At 43.5% G+C, this 15,948-nt stretch overlaps 1 protein-coding gene across 8 annotated transcripts in view; it reads right to left on the bottom strand.

The window, feature by feature from the left end:
* Positions 1-14,884, bottom strand: part of LOC146861614 (uncharacterized) — a 331,006-nt gene extending 316,122 nt beyond the window's left edge. For 6 of the 8 annotated variants that reach the window (XR_014979285.1, XR_014979284.1, XR_014979287.1 and 3 more), the window contains exon 1: positions 14,778-14,882. The gene's annotated coding sequence lies outside the window, so the exon portion shown is untranslated. Of the gene's footprint in view, positions 1-14,257; positions 14,314-14,777 lie in introns of all 8 variants that reach the window. The other 2 variants (XM_085646459.1, XM_085646460.1) reach the window with 2 other exon arrangements.
* Between the last annotated feature and the right edge of the window lie 1,064 nt (positions 14,885-15,948).

Genomic DNA, 15,948 nt, shown 5'->3' on the forward strand with positions numbered 1-15,948 from the left:
AAGGGTAATCCATTAACTAAGGGGATTCTATTTCAGAGAAATGTCTTGGTCATGGGACGCCCAAGACATTTGCTGGGCCGCCAAAAACGTCATATGGGGACAACCCTGTCCTAGTGTGAGCAGTAACTCTGGTTTACAGAAGAGCTGACGGTAAAGCATCTGGCCACTTCAATCCTGTATTTTCCTGAATTGTTGCCAGTTACAGTTTGAGAGTACCATTGTTCTTCTCAAACAACCCTGATGACTGGGGGTGGTGTGCAGCATGGAACGTCTGCCTAATATGCAACCCATCACACACTAACTGGATCACTTTTGAATTGAAGTGAGTGCCGTTGTCACTCCAAATCAAATGAGGCAAACTGAAGCGAGGGAAGAACTCCTTCAGGAGGGCTTTCGCCATCGCCAAGGCTGTATGCTCTATAGTGGGGCATGCCTTAACCCATTTACTGAATAAGCAAACAACCACTAACACATATTTCAGATTTTTGACCCGTTCCATTTCGATATAGTCCATCTGAAGGACCTTGAAAGGAAAAGAAGGTGGGGCAAAGTTTCCAGGAGGTGTAGGAGTGCCCTTCCCAGGATTGTACATCATGCAAACTAAACAATATTTTACCAAGTGAGCAGCAGCCTTGGGGATGGTATCATTCTGCCACACAGGATCTTGTAGTTTGCATATACCCTTAGCGCTAATGTGAGCTGGCTCGTGTGCCATAGTGACTACAGGGAGAACATAGCAAAACCAAAGGGGATGATGGACGGAGTATTGAACATTGCAAGCACTCACCTTCAGCCAACTGATCTGGGTCTAATCCATCATCATTCTTTAGCTCACTCCACCACCCCAGTTCAGACATGGCCATATGCAAATCAGTCTACAGGGAGAACATAGGCATCTAGTAACCTCTATCTTCGCTTCTCTGACTTATCCGTCCAGCTCCCATCTTCGTCTAAATGTGCTGTACTTTCTTGCCATATTGCTAGCTCCTCAATTGTTGCCTCACTCTGTATCTCCTTGACACTTTTCAGTGTATCCTCAAACATAGTAACTTCAGGTACCCATCTAGCAGGACCTGCCACAAACATCTTTTTCATTCTTGTTCTAGCTGTCTCCTTAGCAATCTGATCTGCAAATGCGTTTCCCCTCCCCCACATCATTAGTAATTGCCTTGTGGGCGCTGCACTTTACTATTGCTAGCTTCTTGGGGAGTGTCAGAGATGACATAAGCTTGTGTAGCAATGGGCAGTTCTGGATCTTTAGCCCATGTGAAGTCAGAAATCCTCTCTGCCCAGACCGCCCAAAATTGTATGTGACTCGAAAGGCATGCTGGCTGTCAGTAAAAATATTGACAGTCAGTCCCTCACTTAGCTCACAAGCTCAAAGGAGGGCAACTAGCTCTGCAGCTTGGGCCGACTGATAGGGAACTTGTGATGTCTCAACTACCGTGTGTAAAGTGGTTATTGCGTAAGCGGCAGTTGTTGTGCCATCCGGTAATTTGAAACAAGAGCTATCGACATATAGTTCTCCTTGTGGGTCAGATATGGGAACATCAGTCAGGTCTACACGTCCCTTTGTATCCTCTAAGTCTGAAGGATACAATCATGTACGTCTATTTCCTCACTTTAAGAAGGGAGAGGTAGTAACGTGGCTGGGGTCAAGGTGGCACATCTTTTGATGGTGATGTGTAGTGCAAAGAGGGTCAATTCGTAACCAGTCAGATGTGCACTGGTAAGGTGCTCTGTCTTTGTTTTGTTCAAACGTTTATCCACAGCATGCAGTATCTTGACTGTGAGGTCGGTATCAAGGACAAGTTCTGCCAATTGTCGGATAATGACAGACACTGCTGCAACTGCTCTTAGATAGCTCGGGAGGGCCATTGCGATGTTGTCAAGCAAGGCGGAGAAAAAAGCACACAGCCTTATCTCCAAAGGCCTGTGTTAAGACAGAGACCGCGCATCCGACCGCCTCGTGTACATACAACACGAACGGCTTAGCATATTTGGGTGTGCCAAGCACAGGTGCAGAGCAAAGGGCAACCTTTAGTTGCTCAAAAGCTTGTTGAGATTCAGACGTCCAGGGCAAGGGTTCATGCACATCATTAGTAGTTAGCTGCAACAGCGGCTTTGTTAGTAGGCAAATGTTAGGTATCCAGTAGCGACAATACGAAGTAATACCGATGAACGCTCACACATCCCTTTGAGTCTTAGGGATGGGCATTTTGACAATAGCATTAATCCAATCCACTCAACTCTATTTCGGTCTCAAAGACCATAAAAACACATATCAAAAAGCACAATAAAATATATACAATTTCTTCATATGTAGTACACAACCAAGAAAATGTTCCTGCGTTGCAATCTAACCAGCTTGTTTTCAAAGGGCCCCAGTACCCATGGTAAAATGCAACATTAGGTTATCTAAGGGCCAAGTCCTTATATGATTTTACAAAGCTTTACAGTCGTCTTAAAAAAAAACAATTTTCAAAATTCATTACAGTACAAATGGTTGTAATAAATACTTAGGGGCCGATTCACAGAACTAATCTGAGACAAAATCCTAAACTTACTACTTTTGGTATTCACAGAAGGCATTTAGTAGTAGTAAAGTTAGGATTTTGTCTTAAGTTTGATTTAAGACAGACTTAAGATAAACTTAAGATAGACTTAGGACAGACTTAAGACAGACTTAAGACAGAATTAAGACAGACTTAAGACAGACTTAAGACAAAATCCTAACTTTAATACTACTAAATGCCTTCTGTGAATACCAAAAGTAGTAAGTTTAGGATTTTGTCTCAGATTACTTCTGTGAATCGGGCCCTTAAAACCAATAAAATGAATGAAGATGAGAGTGGAAGGAATAAACTAATACATTACTAAAACGTCGCTAAGTTAAAAAGGTCCTCCTCACGTGCCACATAGAATTTAAAAAACGGGAAACGGCTAAAACAATTGGTGCGTGAGACTCGTATTTTAGTACTCTATATGCCTCAACGCATTGCACAAAGCCCAAATTCTTACAGATTTGAATGAGCCAACGTCAGCGAGATAACGCATATGCAGGACAAAAGAAAAGGACGTGTAGCTCAGTTTCTTCCTTATAACTGCAGGCAGGGCATCCACCAGTATGGGTTTTGGACTATTTGCTTGTATTGGCATGGAGAGGCAAAGTCCCTAATCTAAGCTGCATGTACATTTTCCTAGCCAAGGTTGGTTGGATGTCATGCAGGAAAAGTTCCTTTTTGTATTAATCTTTTATCAATAAAAACTCTGCTGTTAATCGGCCACAAAATGGACTTTCCTGGATGTCAAAGAGCCTACAAGGTCTATAAATTCTTACCAATTCCAACCGTGGGATTAGGGGACATGACTCCTCAGGTGATCTCCATAGGTCCACTTTCCCCAGCTGTATACAGAGATCCCTAATGTAGTTAAACCAGGGTATTTTAATAATACCAGGGATACTCAAGAGCTCTTTGAGCTTAGATCAGTAGGTGACCAATTCTGGGGTCACCCAGAGGTGGCGGCAAAAAGTCAGAGGTCTAAGGGCTAACTCTTCATTAATGGGCCTAATACCCAAGTCCAAGGCAAAGAAGTAACAGGTGTGCCGAGGGGAAGACCTAATAGCTGCCTCATAAAGTAATTCTCCACTTTGTTCAGATTAGTGATAGGGTGATGCCCCTACAGTTCTGCCCCATACAGTGTAGCACCCCGTGCTTGAGTTTTATAGATTTCAACTATTGGCCCCACTAGTTTGAATGGTTAAGAACTATATTGTTTCATAAGCCCTGCCACTGTCTGCGCTAGCTTAAGGCTGGCCTTGGCCATCTATGGTCCCCAATCCAGATGCTCGGTCAAAGTGATGCCTAAATAATCAAACACCGTCACTCTGTCAAGGGGGAAGCCATTCAAATGTGGATTAGGGCAAGATGTTTTAGCAGGATTAAACACCATGTATTTAGTCTTAGATGTCTTTATCTCCAGCCCCGAGTCTTACAGAAGGAGTCAAAGCAATCTAAGATGCGCTGGATTCCCATAGGTGTCTTTGAAAGTAGGAGGGTGTCATCAGCGAACATCATCGCTGGGACCTTGCCTGATGCAAGCCTAGGAGCATCATTGTCCTTAACTGTTCTATCTTGCTTAGTAACACCATTAACAAATAGGCAGAATAGGGTGGACACTAACACGCAACCCTGGCGTACCCCATTATTAACAGGAAAACGGGGAGTAAGTTCCCCGTGTTTCCCAAATCTCACTTGCGTGAAATTTTCTGCATGGAGCCTCACTAGAATGGTAAGGAGGTAAGGTGGAATCCCCAAGTCTCAGAGTACATCCCAGCATTTCTCTCTGGGCACAAGATCAAAAGCAGACTTCAGATCTAAGAATATTAAATGGAGGCTGCCACCCTCTATTGCCACCGTTTTCCAGAAGAGTAGTTGGAGTCTGAATAACTGGTCGGTGGTTGAGGTGTTTTTCCTGAAGCTGGCTTGGTAAGGGCTCAGTATCTCCTCTTCTTCCATCCATGCCTGGAGGCAATCAAGAAGAACCCGCGCAAAGAGTTTTGGGTAGACATCGATCAAACTGATCGGCCTATAGTTAGCAGGAAGAAGGGGGCAACCTTTTTTGTAAATTGGGCAATTTCTGCCTCACGACAAGTATCTGGGGGATCCATGCCATTCAAAATGGCTTTAATAGGGTGCACAGATATGGTCCCCAGATTGTTGGTTCCTCCCATAAAAAGTCCCCTGGTAATTTATCTAAGCCTTCGAGCTTTGTTGCTATGGAGCTTATTTATAGTATTTGCCACTTCAGATAGAGTAATCTCCTCCACCACCCCCTGGCAAGACTCGGTGGTTGCTTTTCGAGGTACAGGGGCTTCAACATTAATGCGTTCAGGTGTTAGTCTCCTTCCCTCCTTCAGCAGTAGGTGACCTAGATAGGTGACCTCCTGTTGACAATATTGGAATTTTGAAAAAAACACTTTATGTTCATGATGAGCCAACTGTAGCAACAATTTACACCGTTGCATCCTTGCAACCTTCTTCTTTGTCTGAAGTGATCAAGAGATCGCCCATGTACTGTCATAATACATTACCTGGGAGAAGTGTGATGAAATCTAACTGACTTTTTAAAGCTTGACTATACATGCTAGGACTTTCAGTATAGCTTTGGGGAACCCAACAGGATCTAAAGCTGTTGCTGGCGAGGGCAAACCTAAACAAACACCTACTATCTGGATGGTTTGGAATGCTAAAGAATGCATTTTTCAAATCGATGAGACAAAAGAATTTGGCAGAGGAAATTATAGTCAAAAGGGCAGTGATACCAGCAACAACTGGGAACTGAGGGACACAATCTTATTAACCTCACGCAAATCGATCACAAAACGATAGACATCAGGTTCGTCATCAGAGGAGCCCGCGGGTGCCCTCTTAAGAAAGGGAAAGAATAGGACTAATACACACATATGCAGTCGTCTCTTCAACAAACCCCTGACTAAAGCAAATCCTGTATAATCTGCAATAGAGCGCGCTCCCCTGCTTGTGGTATTTTGTACTGAGGAATACAAGGGAGAACAGCATTGTCTTTGCCTCGATGTTAACTGGAGATATCTGCAACAGCCCTACGTCTGTATCACCCGTAGCCCATAAAGTAGTTGGCACATCCTTAAACTCAGTGGGAAGGGGTTCAACTTTGGACTAGCACTGCTTGGAACTCACTTCTTTTGGTCCTATCGTCATATAGACACCCTCCGGGAACAAGAAATTGTTGCATGCAGCCTATACAACAAATCCAAACCCATCAAATTTTCTCCACAATTGGATGCCAAAAGAAATGTGGAATTCACGGTAAAGGGACCAATAGTCAAGACAAGTGGCTTGGAAATCGACTCCCAACCGGTATACCTGAAAAGCCTACCGGAACATTATTTTGTCCAGACCGAGCTGCCCCGGGGACCAGTGAACGCGAAAAAGAGCTATTCATTGCTCCTGTATCCACTAAAAATCTTTTAGTTGAGCCTTGCAAATCTACAGTGACATAAGGACCGCACTGCTCTACAGGTATCTGTCCTTGGCTGCCCTTGCCGTGAGACATCCCCCTCACTTCGTCCAGATCATATTCATCATGATAATACTGTCTCCCTTGAGGATCATCAAAATAGTTCTGATCAGACACCTCATCTGCCTGAACCCTGTCATGACCACCTGCTCCATGACCCCATCCACGAGAACCCCGTCCCCTAGGGGCTGCAACTTTCTGCAACAACGCAGGGTACTCACTATGCCAGTGCGCCTCCTCTTTGCAGTACGTGCATTGGTTCGGCCCTACAGGTGCAGCGTTCCCACGGGTAGCGGGGAGCTGCCGAGTCGGGCCAATGCCACGTCCCCTACAGTTTCCCCTAGAAACCTGCTGCAACAACACCTTCGTCTTCAACTCTTTATTCTTCTTCACCACCTTTTCTTTCTCTTCCTTCTCTTTATGCTCATAATACTGTGCCATACTCAATATTACAGATGGGGAGAAGGTAGTCCAAGTATTCTCCGAAGCCTGCAACCGAGTCGCGATCTCAGGAAGCAGGTTCGTAACAAATCTCTTAACAAACAATCGGTCACCTCCCTCCACTGACAAATCCTGTCCACTGAAATCCAGAAACACCCCTTCAAAACTGGTAAAAAAATCCGATACATTTTCATCTTTCTTCTGACCACACGCTGTTAACTTGTCCCAATCAACCTGTCTTGGTGGAATAAGAGAGTACATGTGTGTAATTATTCGACCTGGCAGGGCTAGTATCTCAGCGTTAGGCTTCTCATCAGGCTTATTTTCCTTATCCCATGCTCTGATCTCGTCCCAAGTGCCACCCAATTCCAAACATGGTTCTGTGTATGCACCTGCCGCCAGATATCGACTGGTACCAACATACCAAAAAACATCTCAATCTCTGCCAACGTCATCACTGTTGACAATGCGGCCTCTGTCAGTTCTTTATAATACGTAGTCTGATTTTTTCTGGGATCAGGCAACTGAGTCTTAAGAAACAAAACCTCACTCTTTTTCCATGGAGTGTAAACCCATTGTTCTTGGAAGTGGGCCTCCACTCGCTGTCTAACAACAGCATCATGCTGATCAAGCAGCTCTGGTATCTCAGGGTGGAAAATAGGATGCACTTCCCTTATCGGAAACTGGGACACTGTTGTCAGGCTCTTCTGATGCAAACTGACTCAATTACCTATGAGCGTTGCAACATTACTAAAAACATCATTAGGGTCCATGCCAGCAGCATGCACTTTGTCCCTGATATCATATGAAACACTTTTCCCACAACCCTATTAACGTAGCCGACATATGCTTGAGGGCATGTTGCTGTACAAACGGTTCATACTCTTTCAACATACTCCACACTATAACTCGGATTCCGAGCCCACTGGGCCGCCTGATTAGCGACCATATTTTTCTCTTCTTATCCCTCATCATATCGAATTCACACCCGCCCCATTTGTTCCCTTGCAGTCACCCAGTCCCCCTCGTCCAGTCTACGCACTGCAGTCCGAATACTCAGAGAGGTCAGAGAAGGGAGATACGGGGAAACACAATAGCCGAATGGGCAGGCACCAGAGTTCTTAGGGATGTGTTTTGGGGGTAAGTGATGGAGAGAGGGAAGAAGTCACCGCAAGCGTGACAGGTGAAACCAAAGAAGAAACAAGAGGCGCTGTAGCCAAGGCAGCCAAGTCAATAGCAGGAGAACCAGAGGCAGGGGCAGGAGAGGCAGAAGACTGGGACGGCGGGACAGCAGAATATCTTCCCTGCGGAGCATATGGAGGTGGAGGTAGACATTTAACAGATCCTCCACAAATGTATTGCCTTCCTCTCGGGCAACATAGGATTTATCACATTGCAACCTGAACTTTCTGTCAGCACACTCTATTCCCTACTCTATCTTTAGTCTATCATACGCTACTGCTTTCTGGATCACTGTCTGCATCTTTCCTCTTCGGGCTTCTTGTTCTGCTTTTATTCATCTCTGCTTACCATCCTTCCACTATACCTGGAGATATTCAAACATCGACTGCCTACTTAATTTTGAGAACAATTTATCCTGCAGGAAATTCAGTTTTTGTTCATCAAAGGTAACTGTTAGCGGCCACTGCAACTCTGCATTGTCCCTTGTATATTTGTGCCATAGAGTGCTAAACATAATAGGGCCAAGGCCATGCTTGACCATACATGTGAAAGTTTGGAGTGCCTTCTGGAGGCGCAGGTTGCCTCTTCTCCAATCTAGCATCAGCAGAACAACAACGGCACCCCAAACAACACAATTTGCTCAATGTGGCCCAATGAGGGCCCGTCCTTCCAACCGTCTGCGGGCAAAGATGGATCACCCAATGGGGTCCCTGTTTGGTAACCAACTGAAGTGAGTGACCACCTGGGTCACTGGCGACAACCCCGCAGCCTTCCACACAAAGGAAGAGTTGGTCAGACAGTAGAAAATACAAACCAAGTTATTTATTAATATTGCGCTGTAGCGGAGCCTAGTCTGACCAGTCTCCTAAGATGGCTGCAGAGGGACTGACTTTCACAAGCATAAAGGTAACAATTATACATTCCGTACCTAGACAGGAACATGCCCACCCAGTAACATTCCACAGGGAGACAGCTTAAACAAAGGGGGCACACATAGATGAGCTAAGAGTCTGAGACCGGGCACACACTTTTTCTCTGGCAATGTCATTCTGTCTGTACCCGTAGCTGGAAAAGTGGGAGCGAACCTCAATCTAGCAGGAAAGGTATGTGCTAATGAGCAAATTTCTCATGCTTTCAGCGAGCCCTAATCTTGGAGATACAAATGCATCGGCACAGCTTCTAGCAATGAAAGCAAGAAATAAGTTTCGATCATGATTCAAAATGCTGGCTGAACAAGACAACTGTGCCATGAATGCTAACTTACACAGAACAAAGCATAAGCAATATGGCAGTGATATTTCAACTCTAACAACCTCTATCTGGACCTTTCTACTCTCCTACTGTAAGTAGTACACCCAGAAACTAGAGCTTTCAGTTTTTCCCAGAATGCAGTCAATGGACAGCTGGGGTCTAACGATGACCCTTCTCTGTGCCACTTCCCCACCCCATTCCAGCAACACCAGAGCCATTGGGTGGAAGAAGTCCTTCCCATTGGCCTGAGTTATCCTACCCACCTGTCCAGTTTACCGATCTGGGGGAAAACAGTCTTTCCATCACCATGGTCTGACTAGCACAGACATCCCTGAGGGCAGTGTCGAGTTTCCCATTACTGTTACCTAACGACGTCCACCCTCATTGACCTTGAATCCACCTCCCAGCTAAGGGACATCAGGGTATGCTGTGCCTTCTGCACCTGGGAACTACCTACCCCTCAGTCCATACTGGCCACTCCTGACCTCAGGCAATATTTTTCTGGGGGGAGCCCAAATTTGGGCACAAGAATACCTTTCATGGGATCATACATCATCTGATCATCTACCCCTAGTGTCAACAGGGTATCCCTCCCCACCGTGGGCATGTGTTTCCAGAAAATCAACCCCCCCACCCATCTTCTTCTCGGACCCTATTCATCCGTAGGGATAACTCATATACTGGAAAACATTTGTCAATGTCATCCCTCACTGCATAGATAGGCATCAGGTCTTTAGGAATGTGAACTCTTCTGTCCCCACTGGACTCTGCAGTTTTGCTGCCACCATTGTTGCTGGACCCTGTGCTTTATATGGGCTTTGAGGTCCAGCACCCTAAGACTCACTGTATGATCCATCAAAATCTTTTTTTTCTTCCAAGGCTCTCTCAGACTTCTATTCCTCTGTCACCTTTTCCTCCAGGGCCAGTTTCCTTTCGTCAAGAGCCCACATGGCAGCAGACTCCTCCTTGGTTGTCTCCAATTTTTAAATTCAGCCAGCTGCAACTTGAGGCCCCTTTCAGATTTCCCATCTGCCAGCTCTTCTGGGGACAGAGTGGGGTTTGAGTTGCTGCTACTGGCCCTGGATCTGGCCTTTGCCTCTCTCTCCTCTGGGGCCACACACGGGGGTTGTGGTCCCCCTCTTGCATCTCTTCCTCCTACTCTTCCTCAACGTCCACCTAAATCCTCTGTGGACTGCAGTTGGCGGGTCTCCCACCAGCCCCTGAGGGCGTTATGGAACTCATGTTTCTTAGAGCTACTCTTTGCTGGAAGCCACCTCTCTCTGCTGAATCCTCTGAGATCAGTCATAGTGTAGCTCTCCAGGTTGTTGAACTCAAGCTCCATGTCGGCAGGTAGGGTCACAGATGCACAAAGTCAGGTGGAATAGAAGTGAATTTGGAAAAAGCAAAAGAGGCACGGAATGAGAAGTTAAAAAGTTTTAATCTAGTATGAAACAATTTATAATGGGATTTTTTTGCCGCACAAATCAGTGAATGGCACTGCAGAAACACAAGTATTTAATCCTACTTTTGCCACCAACATGACATGGGTGGTTGGTTGAGGGGTGAAACCCTACTCAAGCAACAGCCACAATCCTTGTCAGGGTGAACCACAAAATCCCATCCTATGGGAGAGGTAGGCCTCACAGTAGTGAAAAATACATTTCAGTTTTTTTCACAAACAGGACACGTAAAACTTGAAGGATGTGTCCAACTTTTTACATAGAATGTACACCAATATGTGGGCTGTTTGGAGCCTACCTTGACTTGTATGTATCAAAAAGGAAGTTTTAAGCTTGGCAAAGAGGTTATTTTGCTGAGTCGAAATGGCAGTTTAATTGGCAGTTTAAAACTGCATTCAGGCTGCAATGGCTGACCCGTGACATGTTTAAAAAGACTGCTGAAGTGGGTAGTAATATAAGTGCTGCAGGCCCATTAGTAACATTTCATTTGCAGGTCCTGGTTAGAGGTATTATTACTTTCCAAGGGACTTATAAGAAAATTACACGTGCTAATTGGGTGTAAGCCTATTTTACCATGTTTAACCCCTCCCCTGCTCATGACGGAACCACTCCGTCATGAGCCACGGGTGCCGTGTGCTCATGACGGAGTGGTTCTGTCATGCTGCGGCCGTTGGCGGCCGCTCCGCCCACGCTGCGCTGATTCCCCGCCTGTGCGGGCGATTAGCACAGTGGGCGGAGTCATGACGGAACCACTCCGTCATGAGCACAGCTCAACCGTGGCTCATGACGGAGTGGCTCCGTCATGAGCACAGCGCCACCGCGCTGCACCCAAACCCCCCCCAGCGCTGCGGCGGAATTCCCGCCGCAGCGAAGGAGTTAAAGCAGAGAGCACAAGCCCTTTAGCACTGGTTAGCAGTGGGCAAAGCAGAGGGTTCAAAAAGCAGGAGGGGTGAAGGCAAAACGTTTGGGGATGACCATGCAGAGAGGGCCAGGTCCAACAAGCCTTTGTTAGAGAAATAAAGTCCATCCTAGTGGAAATAGGGAGTTCCAAGTCTACGCCAAGTTAGCCCTGCGCAAATGCCATCCTTATCTATCCCACTATCACCTCTCATACTAAACGTGTTTTTATATTCTATCAAACTTTAAAATGCACTAGTCTGCATATTTTTTTTTATAAAGGCAAATATTTGAAGCGAAACTATAAAAACTCTCTGTGGAATGGTGTTTAAATATAATCGCACTTTAACTGCTGCTCATCTGTGGTGATTTTGTGTTGCTGCTCTCCATATGGTGTACGCAAGCTGTTTCAGGCAAAGCATGCAATTTTCAGTACTGTCTGTGCATGTGTCATGATTAAACCCTCATCACTTCCGGAGACACCCCATTATCTGCACTCATGGGTGCCATTTTCCCAACGTGTTTTTTACACAGCAGTCAAAAGCTCATTCACCTTCAGCTTTTCTGGTAGTAGGGACTGCGTTTTTACAATGTGTTCAATCAGCCTACCAGCTCTTTGATGACATCACATTAGATTTCACAGGAAGTACTTAAAGAGTAGAACATCTCAGATGGATAACAAAATGAAGTGCTTACTCGTTTAGACGTTTTGCTTTCCACTACAATCCCTTGCAGTCCACCAGAAACGCACTAATCAAGAGTCCATGTGAGAAAACGCAAAAGGCACTGACTTATATCGTTTTTCACCATCAACGTCAAACTTTTTATTTTTCCTTTTTTAGCAAAATGTGTAACAGTATACAAAGAAAACAAGGACATGTAACATCGTCATGCAGTCAGAAGGTCTGCAAATATACGTCAGTGTTACAACCCAACCAACTACAAAGGGGAGAATTGAGGGTTGATGAGAGGGCGTGAGGAATACAACATCCTAAAGAAGCGTACGTAGCCATACAAATATCGTGGTTTGTCCACCACAAGGCAGACAATCCTAAAGCGAATACAAGGTCTACGATGCAGGAGACATAGTCACGAATCCCCTCTGATAGCAGACAAGCTCATGGTGATATATGTTCTAAGAATTACCCAAGTAGGCCTCAGATATCTTTATGTCACGCCAGCAGATTCTCAGCCAGACTTTTACAGTGGGAGTTGGGCCATTCAACCAGGAATAGAGGGGACCTTGTATTTGCCAAGAGTAACAGCATGTCTGCTAATCTTCTACCGGGTTAAGGGAGTGTTATAAAGTAGCCTTACAATACCAGTTATGGGTTACAGTCAACATGTATGTCAGTAATCTTACTAGCAGTTTGGGCAATATCATCCCAGTATTATCTAATTGACAGGCACTCACTCGTAGACTATATAGGTAGCGTCTGCAGGGTCATAGGAGCAAGGAGAGCAAAAAAAGGCCTGCTAGGATCTATATTGTGTAATCATTTGGGTGACCAGTATATTGTCTTTATAGATTTGAAGAACAATAGTTGTGTATATAGTTTACTGCGATGAGCTTTGTTTATGTACAACAATATTTCCATATTGTAAATAATCTAGGGCAACTTCAATTTAATGAAAATATCAGAACATGTCAAATGAAAACAGTGACACTAATATTTAGAAAAATACAAAATCATGTATTTATTATACATGATAATATACTTAAAAAAGATTATGAATGGGATATATTACAGATCTATGAAAACATATAATATGTGCAACATGCTAACTACAATCATCCTTCATACATTCATACTTTTAGGTTAATTTTCAAAATATCTTTTTGATAAAAATACATTTCATTGATGAGCTATATCGAATGTAAAAAGCAAAAAGACGTTCCCGAGCAAGAGCAAGGCAGTTGAGCCTATGAACAACAATTCTCAATAACAATTATGGAAAAAATGATTTAGAGTCCGATAAATCAACAAACGGTTTTCTTCTTTTATTTCCTTAATCTCCTTTGTTCTTTCTCAAATCTTCTCCACGCACTCATATGAAGTCAATCCATAGTGACATATTGGCATCGTTAAAAACGCCAAGGTGAGATCAGTAGCCAACACGTGTTTCGTCTCGGGTGAGTTGCCCGGCGACTTCCTCAGGGCTACAATAATAACAATAAAGATTGTTCTATTCAAGACATTTGGCACTCATAAATGATATTCTCACAAAATCTGAGTACAAAAAGGTCCAAGCAATTAGTGCAGATGTGACTCAGATAGAGGGAAATAAGTGACCATAAGTTGGAGAAAAATGAAAAAATGAAAAAATCCACCCAGTGAAAGCTAACCAAATAGTTAGGGTGCTACCCAGCACCGGAAAAAACCAAAAAGAAAAAAGCAACAGAGGATCACCTTGAAGAGGAAAAGAGACTCCATACTAAGAGTTTGGTTAATTTCCATCATTGTGAAATTAAAAAAGGGATAAAGTAGTCCTAATGTGCCACAAAACAGTAAAGTATATCCCAGTTACATCCATAGGATCTCCCTAAAAGATTACTCACCATAAAAACGAATCTCAAACAAAGTATATATTTTTGTTTATTCCGCCACACTTGTAATATAATCTGAGTGTGGTTCCATACACTTTCATTCGTGTGTATATAAAGGTCTAAGGGGAAAAAGCATGAGAAGAGACATCAGCTTGTGTCTTATTCCCCACAAATCAAGTCATAACCTTAATCAAACACGTACGACTTCCCTGAGCATCATTTCAGACGAGAAAGAACCTTTCTATAAAAGCATAATACTCCAAACGGTTTAAGTACATCAATAAAGCTGGAATCGACTAAAAAAGGCCGAAAATCAGCCTTTATTACTCGACGAGTAACCTGTGGCAAATAGTATTCATATAAAAATCACTCAGAATTGAGTATTAGTCATATTAAAAGATCATTAAACAGAAATTACCTCTAACGGATTGCAGTCCCGATCAAAACATCAGATGATGGGGACAGTTAGTATATCTAAGGATAAAACATCGAATATAGGTCAGACACATCTACCACAAGTTTGTACCATCAGCAGTCCGTCCCACAAACCTAAGGTATATATTCGTATCAGTATGTCTAGAGGATAACCTACAAGACACAGTATGGGTTCTGTTGTCCGATACGTATTGTAGAGTCAGAATCTACGTATCAAACAGCTTCATAGCTCTCATTTATCTAAGACGGAAATTCACAGGTATAAGCATATCAGGGTCTTTAATTTAGCTAATGGTCAGCGTAGTCTATTGTAATCACAATTAGTTACAAGCATATCATGTAAGTCACGCCATGTCAACGCGCCATTACCGATTTAAAACGAAGCTTTATAGTTGGCCACGAACAAGCGAAAAAAGACCGAATGCTCGTACGAGTTTCTTCAATTTCTAGACAATGCTCACATGAGCACCAATGATAACTTTCAGTTTTGAGCAAGAACTTACCTAAAATAGAGAAGAAGAAAAGGGGAGAGTACTCCGGTCGTCACCAATATTATTCTTGTGTGTCAAGCCAAGCTCTCTCCTGGATTCAAATTTATACGTATGCGCGCCGGTCACCAAATGTGACTCCGTCCAATGATTAAAAGAAGGACCAATCGTTTTTAACATCTATGCTGGCCGCCATCTTATAAGGTGCAAATCCCCCATGTACATCAGCCGAAGTATATACCGTGATATTAAGAACCCTTAACATTATCGATTCCAAATAACCTACAGCACCCAAAATCATAAGGCTAATTTCAAATCAGAGGTCAGCTTATTGAATTAATTTCTTGTATATTGATGCCGCATATTATCGCCGCCATCTTAGTTAAGTCAGTATCAAAACACTTTTACTTCTTACTACTCGAGTTTATCTTTGTTGAAAAGTAATCAGTACTAGACCTATCGGATAAGTAATCGGCCGATCCTATATCCCAAACGTAAGCTACTAATTACTGCATAACGCCGAAACGAATATGATATCTCTATTGGGCAAAAAGGAAAGCCAGGGCTTCCTTCGTGACACATAGGTAAGTTCAAGAAGTGTCCATTATGTTCTATCAGCAGCAGTGTATGACTGTTGTCATGACATCAGTAGTCAGACACCGTTCTTACTTTATTCCAATAATGCCAAGAGAACGAAAGGGAAAAGATGAAAGTTAAACAGATTCACTAGTAGAAGAAAGAAATAGATGATGACACTCCCCTTAAGTAAGGAAAAGGGAATTAATTGGACTATAAAGCAGTGATCGAAAAAATTTGTGTTGTATGAGAAAAAAGAGAGACCAGAGTCCCAAGAAGTGAGTTGATGGACCAGACTCTGTTACATTAAGTAGTACAATGGATTAATCACAGTCATCCAGGAAACCATAAAGGTTACATCAGAAAAGGCAAGATGAAAATCGAAAAATACAGTAATGCCTCTAAGTTATTACAGTCAATAAGTGCATATACTCATACTCATATACAGACAGATGTGAATAAAACATGTTGCTGTAATCAAGAACATATAGTGGAGCACAGCACAATATATATTTAGTCATGAAGAAAATAATGTAGCTCATGATCAACATTGATCCCACATTCCACCGCCCGTAATTTAAGAATCCATCGGGCCTCACATTGGCGTAGT

Source organism: Triturus cristatus, chromosome 3_1, assembly GCF_964204655.1.
Source record: "Triturus cristatus chromosome 3_1, aTriCri1.1, whole genome shotgun sequence".
Lineage (NCBI taxonomy): Eukaryota > Metazoa > Chordata > Amphibia > Caudata > Salamandridae > Triturus > Triturus cristatus.